The sequence below is a fragment of the Suricata suricatta genome, chromosome 10, assembly GCF_006229205.1.
Source record: "Suricata suricatta isolate VVHF042 chromosome 10, meerkat_22Aug2017_6uvM2_HiC, whole genome shotgun sequence".
NCBI classification, from domain to species: Eukaryota; Metazoa; Chordata; class Mammalia; order Carnivora; family Herpestidae; genus Suricata; species Suricata suricatta.
This window is the reverse complement of record NC_043709.1, coordinates 48013052-48032337: the sequence shown is the minus strand read 5'-3', so window position 1 is coordinate 48032337 and position 19286 is coordinate 48013052. Positions and strand designations below refer to the sequence as shown.

General features: G+C 39.3%; 1 pseudogene; it reads right to left on the bottom strand.

The window, feature by feature from the left end:
- Positions 1-14353: 14353 nt before the first annotated feature.
- Positions 14354-14965, bottom strand: LOC115303916 (annotated as a pseudogene).
- Positions 14966-19286: the final 4321 nt, after the last annotated feature.

Below are 19286 nucleotides of genomic sequence, written 5' to 3'. Positions count from 1 at the left end.
TCATATAACCTTAGAAGATCTCTATTCAGCTTCTTGCTCATCTTTTCTTCACTTGAGCATTAACTTTTGGGCATTCTGACCCTCTCAACTTCTCTCCATATCTTACTAGTGTTCATGAGGACCATATCTGCTGCCTTGCTGAGAGTCCTACTTATTTTGAATGTAACAGTTTTTACCTCCCCAGCATCCCTATCTTGCCACCAAATAATGAAAATGCAACAGTGAAATCCATTCATTTCGAGTTAGGAATAAAAGGACTTCCGAGTATCTTCTGGCAAACTGTAACATGAGGAGAGGATACTTCCTTTACTCCCTTTCATTTGGGATGGCACGACCCAGCCTCTGAATACAGCTATCCAGACAACAGGAAATTAAAGTCACCCTACTGGGAAAGGAGAGGCCCTGATGTTACCATTCAAGGCAGGTGATACGTGAGCCTTTGTTACCAATCATGAGACATCACTTCCCACCCAGAGAGAAATAATAGATGGGTTCAGAAGCCTTTCAGCTCAGAGAACTGTTTCTAACAGCAAAGGAAATGCTATGATAGCCTCTGACCTGATATGCCATCCTGAGAGACAAATGAAATATCCAAGAAAACTGTTCTCCATAAACCCAAGAGGTGTTAGCTGCTTACACCCCATGCGAGATTCCATACAAAGTGCTGAGAAAGGGGATTGCTCCTGACTCCTAAGTACTGACTTATCAATGATAAGAACAAAAAGAACCATCAGTCACCTGAAGGCATCTGAGCTGCCTTCCAGCTAATCTCCTAAGCAATTCCTTCACCTTGTTCTTCATTTCTAATTCCCAGCTGAACTTACTATTCCATCCCCCATCCCTGTGCTGCAGACCCCTGTGATTCTGTACAGCACACCGTGGACCCTCATATGTGGCCCCACTCGTTTGTACTCTGGGGGCAGGGGATAACGCTGAATCAAACGTCAACTGACAAAGAACCAGAACTGAAAACACAAACAATTCATCTGAATCTGCTTAAATCCAAACAGAGAAACTGGAAGCTTGATCTGGAGGCACTTGAGTGTTGGAAGAATCGATTCTATAGATCTGAAAGTATTATCTTCTGCTAGGCTCTGAAATTTCCTCTTCTACAGATCCTTATGATTTCAGGCCATCTTTAATTTCTTCCCTTTGTTGCCCTCAAGTAGCTGCAGAGGCTCTTGCTAATTCCTCCACTTGCTTACCATCTGAAAGGAAAGAGAATTAGAAAAAAAAGCACTTCCAAGAACAGAAATATGGAAAATTAGTAATATGAAACAAATTGTGTTTGTTTCAAAAGCATTTCATTTACTTTATCTTTTTATAAAGGATGTAGCTGATTTATATTTCATTTAGAAACCAACTGTTTATAAGAAGAACCAACAACTGTGAAATCTCTTTGGGAAAGAATGAAGAAAACCAATTAATAAATACACAGAACAATCAGCAGTAAACACTTTTTCAATATATCCAGCTTCCTGCCTCTAGAACACATCAGTAACCCCAAAACAATTTACATGGTGCAAGGCCTGCCCTGGGGGAAAAGGGGAAGTGTCATTTTTTTTGCCTTTCCCTCCCTATAAAGTCAAAACTCCATGTTCTCACGTCATCTTAAAGTAGAAAACAATCATGGCTATTTACATTCCAACCTTGTGAGAGAATTCCAGAACGTACTCGTCTGATTTCTAATTTTCATGTAAGATTTCCAAAAGTTTTAGATTTGGTATAGAAAAGTGTTGCAGAGACTGCAATGTCTATTCAATATTCAGTTTTATTTTTTCTTTAACAGCAGATCCCTATATGGTTATAGGCAGCAATTTGCCTGGGTTTAAAACAAAACAAAACAAAACAAAATATTATACTTTCCAAAGTCCCTTGTATTTAAGAGAATCTAAATGTTCAGAAGTGATTGACAGGCTCCTGGGAAAATGCTACAAAGGAGTGGACTCAGCTGACAGCTTATCTGGAATATGGTCATGATGGCCAGAACTCCAGTAGCCATCTTGTGAATATGAGGCAATGTTGAGGATGGGAAGCCTAGCCTAGGAAGAGTGGGGCAAAAAGAAAGAAAGAGCTGAGCCACTAATGATTGTGTAGATATCATGTAAGCCCTTGACTACCTACCTCAAATTTTATATGGCATGAAAGAGATATGGACCTCTGTCTGAAATGCCTAGCATCTTAGGTTTCTATTATGAGCAGCTGAAACTAATCCTAACTGATATAAATAATTATTAGGTTGTTGGACTCCCTTTCTAAAAATTTGTCTTGCTTGAATCTTGAGAACAAACTGAGGGCTGAAGAGGGAGGGGGGAAGGGAAAGGGGAGGTGATGGTCATGGAGAGGGGCACTTGTGGGGAAGAGCACTGGGTGTTATATGGAAACCAACTTGGTAATAAACTATTAATAAAAAAAATTTTCTTGCAACTGCACGTGATTTGGCACACTGGCAGCACCACGAATTCATGGGCCACAGCATCAGCTGATTGCTTGGGAACACCTGCCACTCCAGCTCAGTGTCTGTCATCACCTCAGCCACCTACTCAGTGAGAGTTCTTCCAAGTCTCCCCAAGTCTCCACAAACCTCTATCCTCTTCTCAACCTGACTCCACACTCAGCAGATCTCCTTTTCCACTTCAGGAAAAAAAAAAAAGTAGAAATCATCAGGTAAGGACCATCACTGCTCCCTCTACCAAATCCTCAAATCTCCATTATGAGGTTAAAAACCCAGACTCTGGATTCAGAAAGACCTGGATTCAGAAAGACCTCATCCACTTGCTGAGAAATCATGGGCAGATCCCTGACACTAAGTTTTCAATTCCTTACCCAGAAAATGGAAATAATTATTGTATATGAACCTCGCAGGCTTATTTATCAAATAAGATAAATTTTTAGCATATTTTAATGCAAGTCTGGAACATAGAAGACACTTAAAAACAATGCTAGTTCATATCGTAATGAAGTCTATTCCGTATCTGCGACAATCACCACAGCTCAAAGAGCCTGACACACTGACCAGACACATGATATATATTTGCTGAATGCACTACACATGAAACAAATTCCATTTAAAATCTAGTGAAAATCCCTGAAAAATAAATCGAGTCCATGCTGAAGGTGGAGAGATATAGATGTGTCTGCATAACACATCCAGAGTTGCACCATCAGCAGACAGGATCACATTTGCTGAATTCCTTTTCTCTTCTCTAGGCAACAACAAAAAAGAACCAACTTGGTATGGAAATGCATTTTGCTGACTTGAACAGTGATCTTGTATTGGACTGACTGAGAGAATTTTGAGAGGTATTGCAAAACAGATGCTTAGCTCATTAAGGGTAACCAGGTACAAATGGAGATAACAAGAAAAGGCTTTCTTCATTCAAAATATAAATAAATTATATTATTAGTGACATTTTATTTATTTATTTTACATTTATTTTTGAGAGACAGAGCATGTGTGGGAGAGGGGGGCAGAGAGAGGGAGACACAGAATCAGAAGCAGGCTCCAGGCTCTGAGCTGTCAACACAGAGCCCAATGCAGGGCTCAAACCCATAAACGATGAGATCATGACCTGAGCCAAAGTTGGACAGCTAACCAACTGAGCCATGCAGATGCCCCAGTGACATTTCATTTTAGAAGAAATGATGAGACTCTTGTTTTTCTAACAGATTTGGGGCCGATGAGATTTCTAGGAAAGGATATAAGTAAATAAGTCCAAAGGACTATGAGTTCAGGAAACAGTGCCAAAAGTATTTTTTTTTAATTTTTAGCGTTTATTTATTTTTGAGAGAGAGAGACAGAACACAAGCAAGGAAGGAGCAGAGAGAGAGAGAGGGAAACAGAATCTGAAGCAGGCTCTAGGCTCTCAGCTGTCAGCACAGAGCCTGACACAGGGCTTAAACCCTGTGTTGTGGGATCACGACCCGAGCCCAAGTCAGACGTTTAACCCACTAATCCACCCAGGAACCCCCAAAAGGATTTTTAAATAGCCAAGTCAGAGATTTTTTAGAAATAGCTAAGAAAAGATCTATACATCCACAGTGATGCCCACAAGTGGATAAGAATGAAATGGGGTTAGGGCAGTTGGCCATGCAGCATGCAAACTACCCAAACTTTCTGTGAGTTAGGTCAGCAGTGATACACAGGAACATAAAAAGTCTGTTGAAAAAGATAAAAGGAAGTAAAAATAATTCTCAAATATGAAAAATACAGGACAATATCCTTCTTACATTATATAGAAAAGTGAATGAACATACATTCTGTTTTCATCTGTGTGAAGTCAGATGGAGAGAATACAGAATGTCAGGGATTTCTAAACCTGGAAGATACCCTAACAACCATATGTATTACGGTCAGACCTGTCCAAGAAACTTTCTGAACAATAAAGAGAAATAGCATTAAGTACGAAGTAGGATAAATTAATAGACAAATAAGTGTATTAGAGATGTCAATATAGGAATAATGATAATAGAGGCGACCTGACAGACTCTCCTCAACACAGGAAGTAAAACCACATTCTCAAAGGACAGCTTCCTTTCTCAAGGTTAGCAGAGTCATTACCTCACAGTGTTCTTCAGAAGGAGTCACCGAGGGGTTTCTGTTTAAGGTTCTCAGTGTTTAACGGTCAGTGTCACCAGTTCCTCTGATAATAACTGAGGTCTTTTACATGTAACAACAGTCTTCCTGCTGCAGTTCCGTTGAGAAGCTCGAGTTCGATTTCTACCTCTACCACTTAACCAGCACTGAAATAGCAGGCCACCACCCTGCTTGTCTGGTCCCAAGGTTTCCATCTACAAAATGGGACAGTTGGATTCCAGGGCCTTTCAACTCCTTTCCAAATATGGCATCTAGCTATCCTATATAATTTTAGACATCAATCTGTGTACTTGGTTAGTAGGCCTTGAGGTTATTTGCTTTCAGACCCTTAGAAGGCAACTTTCATAGGTGCAAAATATATGCCCCTGTGTTCCACATAATCAGACTTTGTTTGACATGGAATGGAGAGTCAAAGCACATTTCATTAGGTTACATTTTTCCATGAGAAATATAGCTCTCCATTAAAATAATGAAGCTAGTATTACCACAAATCACACCACTAGAAACAAAGAAAAAAATAAATGCATGAAAGCACAGTTGGATATGAACTATTTAATCTAATCATAATCGTCTCCCCAAATCTAATTAGAAAGCTCACCAATCATTCATGCATTATTTATTCATTGAATATGTACTATGTGTTAGGTGCTGTGCTACATATTCCTATTAAGTAAAAGGCTTCCTTCTGCAGAGACATCACCCAACTTGTTCCATTATGTCAAGGTCTCAGAGCTTTGCTGGCATCAGAAGCCCTTCTCTATAACCTAACACCCTCCACATGAAAAAATTAATTCACCTCCTCAGACTTCTCACCTTACAGAGTCTTCCAGCTATTCAAGCACGTGACTGAGCTTCTGCTGTCCGTGCTCGATTATTCCACTCTCTTTCAGAAATCATTAAGGATTTTGGCTCCAAGAAACACCATTTCAATAAATAAGCGTGGCATCCCTAGTGTGTGTCAAGCAGTGGGTTAGGTGTTAGAGAGATGCAGGGGGAAATGCAATGGGAAATCCCCACTCCCAGAGAGCTTGTCATTGAGTAGATACTGATTATAGGTGAGCAAGATCAGTAAGACATGTCCCTGTGCTCTTAGCCATTCCTGTCACTATTATTACGTGTTTATTGACTGCCTCATGGGTTTCAGTTCTTGGAACACAGTATGAACCCAGTAAATATTTTTGAAACAAAACATTTCAGTCCTCTTTTTCTGTCCACAAGAAGGAAACTGATGCTCCGTAGGACTTGGTTGCCACCAGTAAAGAACAAATGGAGTGTATTATTAAAAGGTCTTTAGTCATTTCTAGAGATGCCTACCATATATAGTAGTGGTTGTCGCCCACCGTCAATCCTCCTCCTTCTTACCTAATGGAGCCATGATTTAGGTGAGGTTTTCTCCTCTCAGGACAGCCATTGTTCTCAATGGAAATAGATCTTATCCCCAGATCCAGCGCTGAGGCCAGAGAGCCTACAATTCCCACAATCATCTCTTTAGCCTTGGTATTAAGGGCTCAGGGGTGAGCACATGACCTAAGTTAACCAATCAGACTGGAGGAAAGAATTTTCAGTCCAGGGCTGGAGAACAAGTCCTTTGTTTCACTACAAGTAGGGACAACTGTTGCTATTATTAGCAAGCTTGAGAAGTCAGCTTGAGAAAAAGAGTGACACGTGAAAGAGAGCAGAGCTGAGATCCTAGGAAAATGGAGTGGGGGCTGCCCAAACTTCTGACTTCCAGTTACATGTGATAATATCTCTGCTTATTGTTTATTCCCATTTAAGTGAGGTTTTCTGTTACTTATAATTAAAAATATGATCCTCCAGAAGCTACTGGTTGAACCCCAAATCAGGAGAGAAGAAAATATGCTTTTGAATACATTGAAATATTTATAAATGCAAATTCTGATCAAAAAGACAACATATTTCTTCTAAGACCCAGCTGGGCAGTGAGTCATCTGTGAATATAGTTGTGAAGTGAAAAGAATATTTACAGTAAATAGTTTATAAGGTGCTCTTCCCTCCCTCCAAATTTGATGTTTAATACCCTCCAGAACTCAGAAATACTTTGGGTTTTGAAGTTATTTCTCTGAATTGAAAGGAGCCCCCTTAAAAGCAATATAAAGCCATCTACGCTGGATTATTCATTCAGTCATAGAGGAAAAGAGGTTAGCAATAAATAACCCAAGAATGAAGAACTTTTAAAAGAACAGTGGGTCACAGAATTCCAGTTGAAAAACTTTAGTGTCTAGACTAATGCTTTTCAAATTTTCCCACTGAAATCGATGATGGAAGCATTTTCATGAGTATAGAAATAGTTTAAAGTGGCCTGTCGAAAGCATGAAGTATCTTTCACATTTGACTTTTTAGTCTAAAAAAATGTAAGGGGATTTTGTGTTCTAGTTCAGAATATTATTTATATATAATTTGCTCCAAGCCCTTAGTGAAATTAATAGCCCAGAAAGTTACCCAGTGTCTACACTTTGGGTTGACCTCACTGATACACCATGGTGTATCACCAGGGGCATAAGGTAAGTTTACCCAAGTGCAAGCGTAGGGCTCCTGACCATTACCCTCACGTCACAGATCAGAGAACTGAAGCCAGGAGAGGTTAAATAACTTGCCCAAAGTTCTGAAGACAGTTACTGGCAGAGCTGAGAACAGAATCAAACTCATTCTTTTTGTTTTAATTTTTTTTAGTGTTTATGTACTTTTGAGATAGAGAAAGACAGAGCATGAGCAGGGGAGAGGCAGAGAGAGACAAAGACACAGAATCCAAAGCAGGCTCCAGGTTCTGAGCTGTCAGCACAGAGCCCAACACAGGGCTCAAACTCACAAGCTGTGAGATCATGACCTGAGCCGAAGTGAGACGCTTAACTTACTGAGCCACCCCAGTGCCCCCAGAATTAAGCTCATTCTAACTCTCAATACCAGTACTCTTTCCAAATGCTTCTTCCAGTCCTTGTATGAAAATAAGAACAACCCAAATTATAAGTTCAGCTACAGCTTGAATCAAATACATGAGGCAATGGCTCATTTCCTGAACATTCCCAGCCTCAGTGTCTACATTTGCTGTGCCTTTCCTCTAGAAGGCTCTTCCAACTCTCTGTATGGCTTGTTTCATCCCCGCATTCCTGTCTCAGTCAAATGTTATGTCTTTAGAAAAGAGGCTTTCCATAGCCACCCTATCAAACTGGTTCTCCAACCCCCAGTTAAGCTCCAACTTATCAGTTTGATTTGGTTCCTGCATAGGCTATAGCACAATATGAAATTATCTTATATATTTGTTCCCTTGTACACTGTCTGGTTTCCTCCCCCTTGAATATAAACTCCACAGAAGAACAGAACTTTTTTGTCTTGTGCTCATATCACAACTGGGCATTTAACACAGAAAATGCTTGAAAGATATTAATAATAAATGAATACCCAGTCCTCCCCTATCTCTCTACCTTTACCCAGGCTGCCACTCTCCTAGAATGCCTTTCCTCCTACACATTTGCTTGCTCAAGTATTACCCATTCTAAGGAACACTCAAATCTTGCATCTCTCAGGAAGTCTCCCTTTGTTCTATTTACCTGACTTGTTTGTGAGGACATTGAGGACCAGAAACCTACCATATTCACATCTGTATTCTCAGATCCTAACACAATGTGGATTGCTGAACCCAGTCCTTCCTTTTAGTTACCTGTTTATTTGCCTTTCTTGTCCTGGTGCATTTTTTCTCTGTGTTCTAGAAGACCACTGTAAGGTTATCCTTCTCATGAATGACTATATTTTCCCTTATCTCAATTCTGTTCCTTAAACACTCCAACAGAAATTCTAATTCTGTCATGTCATTTGATTTTTCTCCCCTGTCATCATTTCCACATGTCATTGGGTTCTCTTTTTTACCTCAATACATTATTTCTTCTGGGCTTTATGCTCTTTCATTGAGATTCTACCTGTTTGCTGTCAACATAGAATGCCTAAGATATTCAAAATAGTATACTATTTCCTGTAATAAATCATATTCACAAGTATTCTCCTCCTCTGATCCTTCAGCTTGATGCTTCTTTCCTCTAACCTTCACTGTTATTTTGTGGGCTATAAACTTAGGAGTTCCTCTGTTTTCAACCTAGAAGGAAGGGAGCTCTATCTAGACTCCTGTATTAGCCAAATAGTTAATTCAGAGTGTCCACCAGGCAGCAGGTCTAATCCCAGAGGTAAAGCAAGAGAAGACGTGCACCAGATCTATCCTGGCTCTTGGAGTCTCGGCTAATTCAGAATAGCTCTATTGACCTAGGACTCTCCTCCCAGTTCTGTCAAATGATGGAGTTCAGAGTATAGGAAAAACCACAACCACCAGCACACACAAGGGAAAAGATTTCCTAAAATGCAATGCATTCTTCCCCCAGTTCCCTTAGACTATCTTCTGTCCTGTTGTTTCCTGAGTTCATTACCTTCAAATCGACATGGAAAGTGGAGGGAACAGAATTAAAGTCTCTTAACAGGAAATAAAACAAAAGGAAAAGCAAGGGGCCAAAATTCATTAAATACAGCTAAATGTAAGGACTGGGGGAAGAAAGAGAAAGAAGAAACATTCCAAGTGCTAAAGGATAACCATGGATAACCACCACAAGGATGACTTGAGGAGGGAGCGCTGAAAAACGGCAAAGGGGTGACCACCAATGTCATGATTTCATCTAGAAAAATGAATGAATATTGCACAATTAGGAGGCTCCTGGTGTCTTTGAAATTTTCATAAGGATAACAAAGACTATCACTCTAGCAGGTGATTAAGCAATGAGTTAAATGATGAAGAAAGGGAAACCAGGACACGCTTGTTGAGGAAGATTGACAGTGAAATACAGAGAATTAGGTAGTAGTCATCAATGTTAATATTTTAGAGAGATGTTAAAATCTGCAAGCACTATTTAAATCTCTAAGTAGAAGTAATTATCATCATTTCCTTTTTTGAATTTAGGAAGACTACCTAGGGTTTAGAAAATAGTGAGCATAACCATATGCACATACTTTTTTAAAGGGGCAAAAGAGGAATGAGGGCAGAATTCAACCTAGAAATTAGATACCTGAGAATTTTAGATAAAATATCAATGAAGAAAACCTCTGTAAGTTTTCTAACATTGGACCCCAAAATTTCTTCCTTAATTCTGCTAAATTATTATGGAGATTTTGGACAGCCCTTTTTAGTATTTTGTGAAGTTGTTACATGATCCCAATATCAACTATAGGTTATATGCCAAATTCTGAAGGCTTCTTAAAACTAAATGAAACATTGAATTTGTAAAGTTTGATGTCTTGACATTATCACACCCACTGAATATGAAAATTACTAGAGAAGAAAACATATGTGTTTTATAGGTAAGAAAAAGTCATTTAATATTTCTTTTCATATCTGACTTTTTGAAAGCATCAAAGAGCTGTTCTTTTCAACCACAACCCAGCAGGACTAAGTGGAAAAAACCATAAAGGCTCTGAGCCAAAAGCAAATTTAGTAAGGACAGTGGGACCCAAGAACTAAGAGAATGGTGCATCTCAGTTATAAACTACAACCCCAAAGCCAGACTCATGAAGATTCCATCCATCCAGAAGCAACATACGCACAAACTAGCAGAAATTCACCCCCATTAGTCTAACCACCTACTGGCACTTAATTGTTTTTACTTCATTGGTCATTTGAGAAAGGTACCAAGTTGGCAACTGTATTGCTCTAAGAATGAATCCCCACCCTGAAAAGGAATCATCAGAATCACCCAGCAACTGCTTAAATATTTCTCCTTTTAAAAAGGGATTTACTCAGGGCACCTGGCTCAGTCAGTTGAGCATCCAACTTCAGTTCAGGTCATGACCTCACAGTTTGTGGGTTTGAGCCTCGTGTTGGGCTCTGTGCTGACAGCTCAGAGCCTGGAGCCTACTTCTGATTCTGTGTGTCCCCCTCTCTCTGTCTCTCAAAAATAAATAAATGTAAAAAAATATATTTTAAAAAAGGAATTTACTCAAACAAGTATTTATTGAGGACTCCTATATACCAGGCTTTGAGACTTAAGCAAATAGGTCACTTAACTGGACACTGAATTGAATCTCTTAAGTCAGGTGAGCAGAAGAATAAAGATAATATATACTAAAGAAACAATATCCAAGACATTGGTTCAAGGGGCTAAAATCGGAAGGCGGGAAAGACTCATAGATTATCCATGAGATTTAGTGACACTGAGCCTAGCAAGAGATGATATTATTTTTATAGGCAGCAGCTTTCATTTTTATTAATAATCTTTGCTATGTGTGACATCTTTTAACCTTTAGCCTAGTTTTCCTTTTGGATACTAGACTTCTTGTCTGGGCATAAGTTTCCAGAGCAAATTAACTTTTGATGATCTGACCTAACCTTTTTCTTGAAGAGTCAATACAAATGGAGGCTGGTACCACTTCTCCAATATAAAGGCATGACCGAGACAGTAGCTCTTCCCAGAGGAGCTGCACAAGGGTTCAGGATCATCAACATGTTAATTCTCCAGAGAAATTTACAATAAAAGATGAGATCACTGTGTGTAATTAAACTAAAAATAAATTCTGTCTTATGTTATATGGAAATGACTGCTGACATTTTCCCCAAACATAACTCTAGTCTTAGGATGGCTTAGCTTGGCTTAGCATGTGGCTGATTTTAAATTTTACTTAACATATTAAACATATAATATCTTATTTATTTCTTCCTTGATGCAGTTTCACCAGGGTATACATCTTTGTTTCTGCATATTCAGTTCATGCAACAAAAATTAATTGAGAGCCTACTATATACCAGCCACTATTACAGACTCTGAGGACACCATAATGGTTGAAATGAAGAAAGGGAGGTCTCTGATCTCAGAGGCTCTGATCTCCGAGATCAGAGACCTCACATTTCAGTGGATGGATATATCAGTGTACCACCTTCACATACAGGTGTAGTATAGAAATGTTTATTCATCAAAGTGAAATCTGCTTCCCTTTTTAAATCTGGAAATATCTGAATAGGGTCAGAGATCTAAATGTGTCACTAAGCAACTTTTATTCTGCTCAGTATTAAACTCTAGCCCAGACCTAAATCTTAGCAGATTCCCGTAATACTCCTGGGCTTTGTTTCTGCTTACAGCAGGTTGCTCCCTTGCCTACACTGTCTTTGTTTCTCCATTCTTCATCCCATCCCCTTTCCCCCTAGCAGCATTAGTCATTGTTCCAAAGTGAACCACCATGTCCTTGTTCAGTCTGCCTTCTCACGTAAGAGCACCTTGTTCTGAATGGTGCTTTCTCGTCCTTGAGCTCATCTTCTAAGAGATCTCCAAGATCTATTTAATGTGGCACGCAGTGTGATTCCTTCTTATCTTTCCACACCATTTCTCACAACTCACTTTAGACCCCACAGAATTGCTTTTCTTTCTCAACTGCAGCTCCCTCTCACCGCCAGGCCTTCGCCCCTGCTCTGCACCCAGCAGCACCACACTCTTTGCCAGTTGAGGCACTTCTTCATCCTTTCATACTTAGTTCAGGCACTGCCTCCTCCAAGAAACTGTCTCTGATCTCTGCTTCCCTCATTGGAGAACTTTCAGCTCTCTCCTTCTCTGCTTGCACAATACATCAGAAAGGATTACAGTAATTCAACTTACACTATATTACAATCATCTAGCAGAAGACCTGAAAAGGGAAATAAAAACAAAAAAAAAAAACAAAAAATATGTTCATTGAAAAAACACTTGAATGTATTAAAAAAACATGCTTTGATCAATGTTTATAGTAAAAATAGCAAGTGATGAAAACTTGTGACATAACCAATTAATTACCCCCTAAACCAAAGACTATTTCTTAACTTGCTCTAATGTTTTCCTTCTTCTTTTTATAATTCATAATAAAGTTTTATTGTCAGTGCAGAAGGAGAGCAGAGAAAATGTTTTTAATAGCTTTCAGAGAGTAAAATTTATAATGTTTTTCTCCTTTCTTCAACATAAGCTGTCTATTTATGTAGCTTTTTGCTGGAACTAGATATTAAACACAAGTGAATGCGCGTTTAAACTTGAAAAATCCTACAGGGATGGTGGAAGTTGATAGAGGAAACAAAGTAAGCAACTGAACAAATATTTGTTATGAGATTTACCCTCTGCCCAGGAGACACCAGAAAGAACTTCATTAGCAAAGATCTTCCTTCACCTATGAGGTAATGAAAGGGGAATTGCCAAAGCCCTCAAGCCAAGGAGTGGGTGACATCAACTTTATCCTGAGCAATTTAAATCCATCTACAATGCCCTGTCCTCCAGGAGAGGCCTCAAGGAAAGAGATGGGCTAAATACGTTTTCATTTACCATTACTTTATGCCCCTCTAATAAAGAGATGAACTTCAGCTTATGATTGTGAATATCCCCTGTATAGGCAGGAGGTTTTTCACCTCAGTTGGCTGCTTCTTTCTGGTCTGGTCTCGCCAGGTATATTGTAAGATTCAGAGGCCAAATTGTTTTCGAATTTCTGTCTGTTGTATAATAAAGAATGTGTCTGGTCTTTGTCCCAGGTTCCTGGGACTGAGTTTCTAAATTCAGAATTGAAAGACAGGGATGCCTTTGTTATTCACAGTAGGTCCTTAGACCACCACAGAGTTTATGCTAATGAAGTGACTCCAGTAGGCCCCTAGACTATTTGGAGGAGGAGGGCTGGGGTGCTAGAAAGACCAACCAGGTGATTAGAGGACTGTGACCTTGAGCCAAGCTTCTGACAAGCTTCCTACGGGTAGGTGGCCACATTGATGTGTCCGGAGGGCAACGAGTTTGATTCCAGTGGGAGAGCACGTGAAAGTTCTGTGTCCAAGACCCTTCCAGGCCTCATTTGTCATTTTCATTTGGTTAGTTCTGACTTGTATCCTTTATAATAAAGATGTAACTGTTTAGCATAACGCTCTCCTGTATTCTGTGGGTTGTTCTAATGAATCATCAAACCTGTGGCAGTTGGGAATACTCTCAATTTATAGCCAGTTGGTCAGAAGTGCCAGTGGCCTGGGGCCCCCCAAATTTGCAGCTGACATCTGAAGTGAGGGCAGCCTTGTTGGGAATTCTGGCCTTAACCTACGGAAGCTCCCTGGCGCGGTTAGCATCAGAACTGTACTGCAGTATCACACCGTTCTACTACGGTAACCGGTAACCACACAATCACCATGTCCATTCATCATGAATACAGAATGTCGGGCTGGTGTCAGGGGACCTGGGTCCAGAGTCAAACCTGCCATTTAATAGCCCTGTGAACTTGAGCAAGCCACATAACTGTCCTGAGTGTCAATTTTCCCATCAGTAAATGAGGGGGGCTGGACTCAATGGCTTTTGCCATTTCCCATCTTTACAGTGCTCCCAGTAGGCCTTAATCTGGAGAAGCCAGTGATCACTTTTGCTTCTGTATAATGTTCATCTATAGGCTTCTCTTATTAGCAATGTTACAGATGGGTTTACGGCCCTTGCATCTGTTGTTCCCTCTACCTGGAACATTCCACTCCCAGATACCCGCATGCCTTACTGCAAACTTTCTCCAAGGCTTTCCTGTACAAATGCCATTTTTCTGTTAATTCTCACTGGCCGTGTTATCTGTAATTTCAAAACCCACACCTGACACTCAGCCACTACCTTTTCTGCTTTACTTAACTCCACGGCATTTATCATTAAACTAACTTACTATGTATGACAATGGCTTCATTTTTTTCTCAAATCACTACAGCTTTAAAATATCACAAATAAGTCACAAAAATCACTTAACATCTTACTGTTTCTGTAGCTGGATAACGTAGATCTTCTTCATCAGCCTCCGAATGGCTCTTTTCTCAGAAACAGAGACACCATCCCAAATTTTTCTGATATCCTTGTTTTTAACTGTTGTGGCTTGCTGAATCAAGGCCACTGAGTTTGATACAAGTTCAATGTTATTTCCTCCAAAAAATTAACTTATCTTTCTGGACTTGAGATGCTAAACAAGCAACATCTGGCCTCGTCCGAACCCAGCAAATGTATTTTCCACCCACACCATTTCGGATTTCAGTAAAAGAACCATTCTCCTGAAAAACGACGTTGATGGGGAAGTGAGCATAGCAAGCCTCATCTTGTAACATAAGAGGCGCCCAGTGTAACGCCCTTGACCACTCTCTGTACATGACTACAGCGATGTGAACAGTATCCAGTTCTTTTATATTTTCCCACCACTTGTCACCTCGGAAGCTCTTCTCTTTCTTTCCAAGGAAATTGAGTTCTACACGGATGTGACTGAAGTCCCTTTGCAGGGCTCCTCTGGGGCCCTTCCCAGTAAGTGTGACTCTTCTGAGTGATACTGACATTTTTCTGGAATGTCAATAGACTGATTGCTGAGAATGGCCTTCATTTTCACAACAGAGGCAGCAAAATGAGGAAATGACTTTCTTCTCATCAGTAGATGGAAGCTCCATGAGGGCAAGGACTTTTATTGTTTGTCCACTGCTTTCCCTTCAACCTCCAGAGACGTGCATGACAAATACACAGCTCACAAATGAATATTGATATATATTTTACAGATGACTCAGCGATTAGCTTTTTTGAGATCAGGCAGGCACAGCAGCTTAATTAAGTAATCTGTATGCTCATACCTGAAATAATTGTAAAAAGTATTCCCCCACAATTCAGAATGGCCAGGAGCAAAAGTATGGTGATAGGTAATAACAGAACACTAGGAACTGCAGTCAGAGAGAGGAGCTTTGAAAGTTAAGAGATTTGGGGGTTGTGATAAGAATCAAAGAACAAAGATGACGATGATGAGTGATATGGAAATGACGTAAGACACTGAGAGAGAGTAAGATAATAGATTTTAGAATCTTCAAGGATGACAACATGGAAAGGAATAGGGAGGAACTATGTTGCAGTAGATGCTGTTTTAATTCTGAAAAGTGAGAATTTGTCTAAAGATTATGGAAAACAGGTGGGATAAGAGAAAGGTTCTGAAATATTGAGAAATTTGAAGGGAACAACAGTTTAAACTGCCCAACACAGTAGCCACCAGACAGAGAAGCTATTAAGCACCTGAAATGTGGCTAGTCCAAATTGAGATGTGTTATTAAAGTACAAAATAAATGCCAGATTTGAAAGATTTATTGTGAGGGGCGCCTGGGTAGCTGAGTTGGTTAAGCATCAGGCTTCAGCTTAGGTCATGATCTCACCGTTTATGGGCTCAAGCCCCACATCAGGTTCTGTGTTGACTGCTAGCTCAGAGCCTGGAGCCTGTCTTCGGACTCTGTGTCTCCCTCTCTCTCTCTCTGACCCTTCCCTGCTCACTCTCTCTCTCCCTCTCTCAAAAGTAAATAAAACATTTAAAAATTTTTGAAAAAGAAAAAAAATAAAAGAAAGATTTATTGTGAATTAGGGAAGTGACACATAGCACTAAAACTATTTATATCAGCTACATGCTAAAATGATTTTTTAACATATTAGACTAAATAAAATATATAATTAAAATTAATTTCACCTATTTCCTTTTACTCTTTGTTAATGTTTATTTATTTTGAGAGAGAGAAAGAATCCTAATCAGGCTCTGCACCATCAGCACAGAGCCTGAGCTGGGACTTGCACCTACAAACTGTGAGATCATGATCTGAGCCAAAGTCAAGAGGTGGATGCTTAACTGGCTAAGCCACCCAGCCTCTTCTTACCTTTTGAATATGGCTAGGAAAACTTTTAAAATTACATATGAAGCGTAGAATTATATTTCTCTTGGAAACACCAGTTATAAGTGTCCAAGAGGTATATGAAGAAATCTGTAGGTATGAGATCAGCCTCATGAATCTGGAGAAATGAGGGAAGGCTCCCCCCCCCACCATTAGAGAAGTTTGCCAAAGAAGCGGTGTCTTCAAGGGAAACTACAGTTCTAACCTCAGGGAGGAAATATGATTATTTGAAATAAAAAAGGACACACTAAAGGTGTTAGCTAACAGTATGGTGATAATCATATTGCAATATATAAATACATCAAATCAACCTGTGGTACACCTTATATTTACACAGTGTTACATGTCCATTGTAGCTCCATTTTTTAAAAAAGATTACAAAAAAGGTATAGTTTATGGGTCAGAGGCAGATTGGCATATCAAATTATAGGAGAGGCAGAGACTTTGAAGTTCGCCTTCTCCATGCTGGTTCCAAAGCCAAGAGCACTTCCATTTGTCATGACCAAATTCCCTTTGGGAGATGGGGTGGATGAATAAGGCATCCAATTATAATGCAGTCAATCAACAAACATTTATTAAGGAGTTAATTACACCCTGGGCTCCAGAGATCTAAAAAATGAATAAGTTCCTGGCTTCAAATTGTTCTCAGGCTAGTAGGAGAGACAGGTATATAAAAATCAATAAATTCCAATACATATCCTGGCAAATACAGTAATTGAGTATAAACTATGCCTTGAGGTCAGAGCCAAGAATGAGCTGTACACAGTTTAAGGCCTGTGTGCTATTTCAACTACGGCCTAGATGGTAGAAATAGTCCATTCAGCACAATTTTAACTCTAGCTACAAAAGGGTCATGTCTTCTTTACTTAAAAACATTAAAGCTTTGTCTGGGGGGAAACTAAGATTTTTGCAGATACAAAGGAAATTAACTGATAGTTTACTAAATGTCCTCCACTCTCATTTAAAGTATAACTGAACTTTACTCAAAAACTATAAAATTACCAGCTTATAATCTGCAATATTATTTTTAGATGCCTTTACAGAAAACAGAATGTGCATATAGCTGCTACCTGTTTTCACTATCTTGAGATGGCAGGTGGTTACAAAAGAGAATAATATTTCTTTCCTTTTCCTGATTTCCTTCAAAAAGTATCATGGAGTTTGTTTGGTGTGGTCAGCTTACAAAAGGCATAATAAGAAACAGCAAAATCTCAGTTGTAGAAACAAATCAGCTTGTATATCTTTTTGGTTCTTCTCATTTTTTTCAAAAGCACCACAGGAAAGGTGAAGATAACACTGGTTACAACGTTTGTGTGTGTGTGTGTGTGTGTGTGTGTGTGTACTGGGGTGAGGGGGTGCACAAGTTGCACATTTACGTCTGGGGCAAGCACTGATCACATCTGGAGCTCATGCTGGTTAGGAAAGACCCGTGGCAGAAAGAGAGGCACTGGGCATCAGGATCAGAGAAACCTAGATCCAGACCTCAATTCTATGGCTTCTTACATTTAGAATCTTAGGAATGTTAATCAACTACCTAGAACTTAAATTTCATCACTAAAATAATGGAGCCAATGTGCTACACACCCCCAGAACTATGAAAATTAGACAAACATTCTGGCCAATGGTAGGTGCTCAGTAAGTGTTAGTTCTCCAACCCTTTTCTTTCCCTTTTGCTTGTGGCCATGTACCCCTAAAAGAAAGACAAAACTGTATCAATCAGCATAATACACATTGTTATCCTAAAGGTGCCAGGGCATCAGGGACAGCAATCAATCATATCCTGTGTATTAAAAGGAAGAATGTGGTGTTAGAATAAAAATGTCATTCATTTCTATTAAAAATTAATTGCTTAAGGATTTTCTAGCAAAATTAATCCAAGCTAATTGAATAGTCTTTGAAAAGCAGGCAAATCATCACAGCCATCATAGACTATTGATTCAGTTTCTACAAAGTTAAAAAGCAAATTATAAAAAGTTGTGATGAGAATTTTCTCCTTATCAACCTGATTATAGGCTCATAAACTTCACCCACTAAATTCCAACAATCTAAAATTCAATAGAAGAATAAATTCTTAAAATAACCCTAAGAGGATGCTTTTAATCAGGGGAAATAACTTGCTTTAAATCCTCTGTGGAAAGAAGATATAAATTTATTTTTATTTAGTAAAACTTTCCATGCTTGATATCAGAGTCTCCTTTTTTATTTGAAGAAGTACAACTTCCACCAAAAAAAAAAAGTTTCTAAAGAAAACAATAATGCATTTGATTAAAATAAAGCACAATGCTAAGTATAGTCTCCAGTGGATACAGCACTTAATGCATAGCAAATGACAAATAAGCAGTAAAAGCAAGCATACCTTAACAACATGTTGCAACAAGATGGTACATGAAGTCATATGATTTTTTTTCTTTTTCTGTTGTTTTTTTTATAATAGTTTATTGTCAAATTGGTTTCCATATACCACCCAGTGCTTTCCCCACAAATGCCCCCCTCCATGACCATCACCTCCTTCCTCCCTCCCCCTCCCCCTTCAGCCCTAGGTTGGTTCTCAGTATTCAAGAGTCTCTCATGATTTGTATCCCTCTCTCTCTCCAACTCTCTTTCCCCCTTCCCCTCCCTATGGTCCTCTGTTAGGTTTCTCCTGTTAGACTTATGAGTGCAAACATATGATATCTGTCCTTCTCCGCCTGACTTATTTCACTTAGCACGACAGCCTCGAGGTCCATCCACTTTGCTACAAATGGCCAGATTTCATTCTTTCTCATTGCCATGTAGTACTCCGTTGTATGTATACGTATGTATGTATGTATGTATGGGTGTGTGTGTGTGTGTATATATATATATATATATATACACATCTTCTTGATCCATTCATCAGTTGATGAACATTTAGGCTCTTTCTATGATTTGGCTATTGTAGAAAGTGCCGCTATAAACACTGGGGTACTTGTGCTCCTATGCATCAGCACTTCTGTATCCCTTGGGTAAATCCCTAGCAGTGCTATTGCT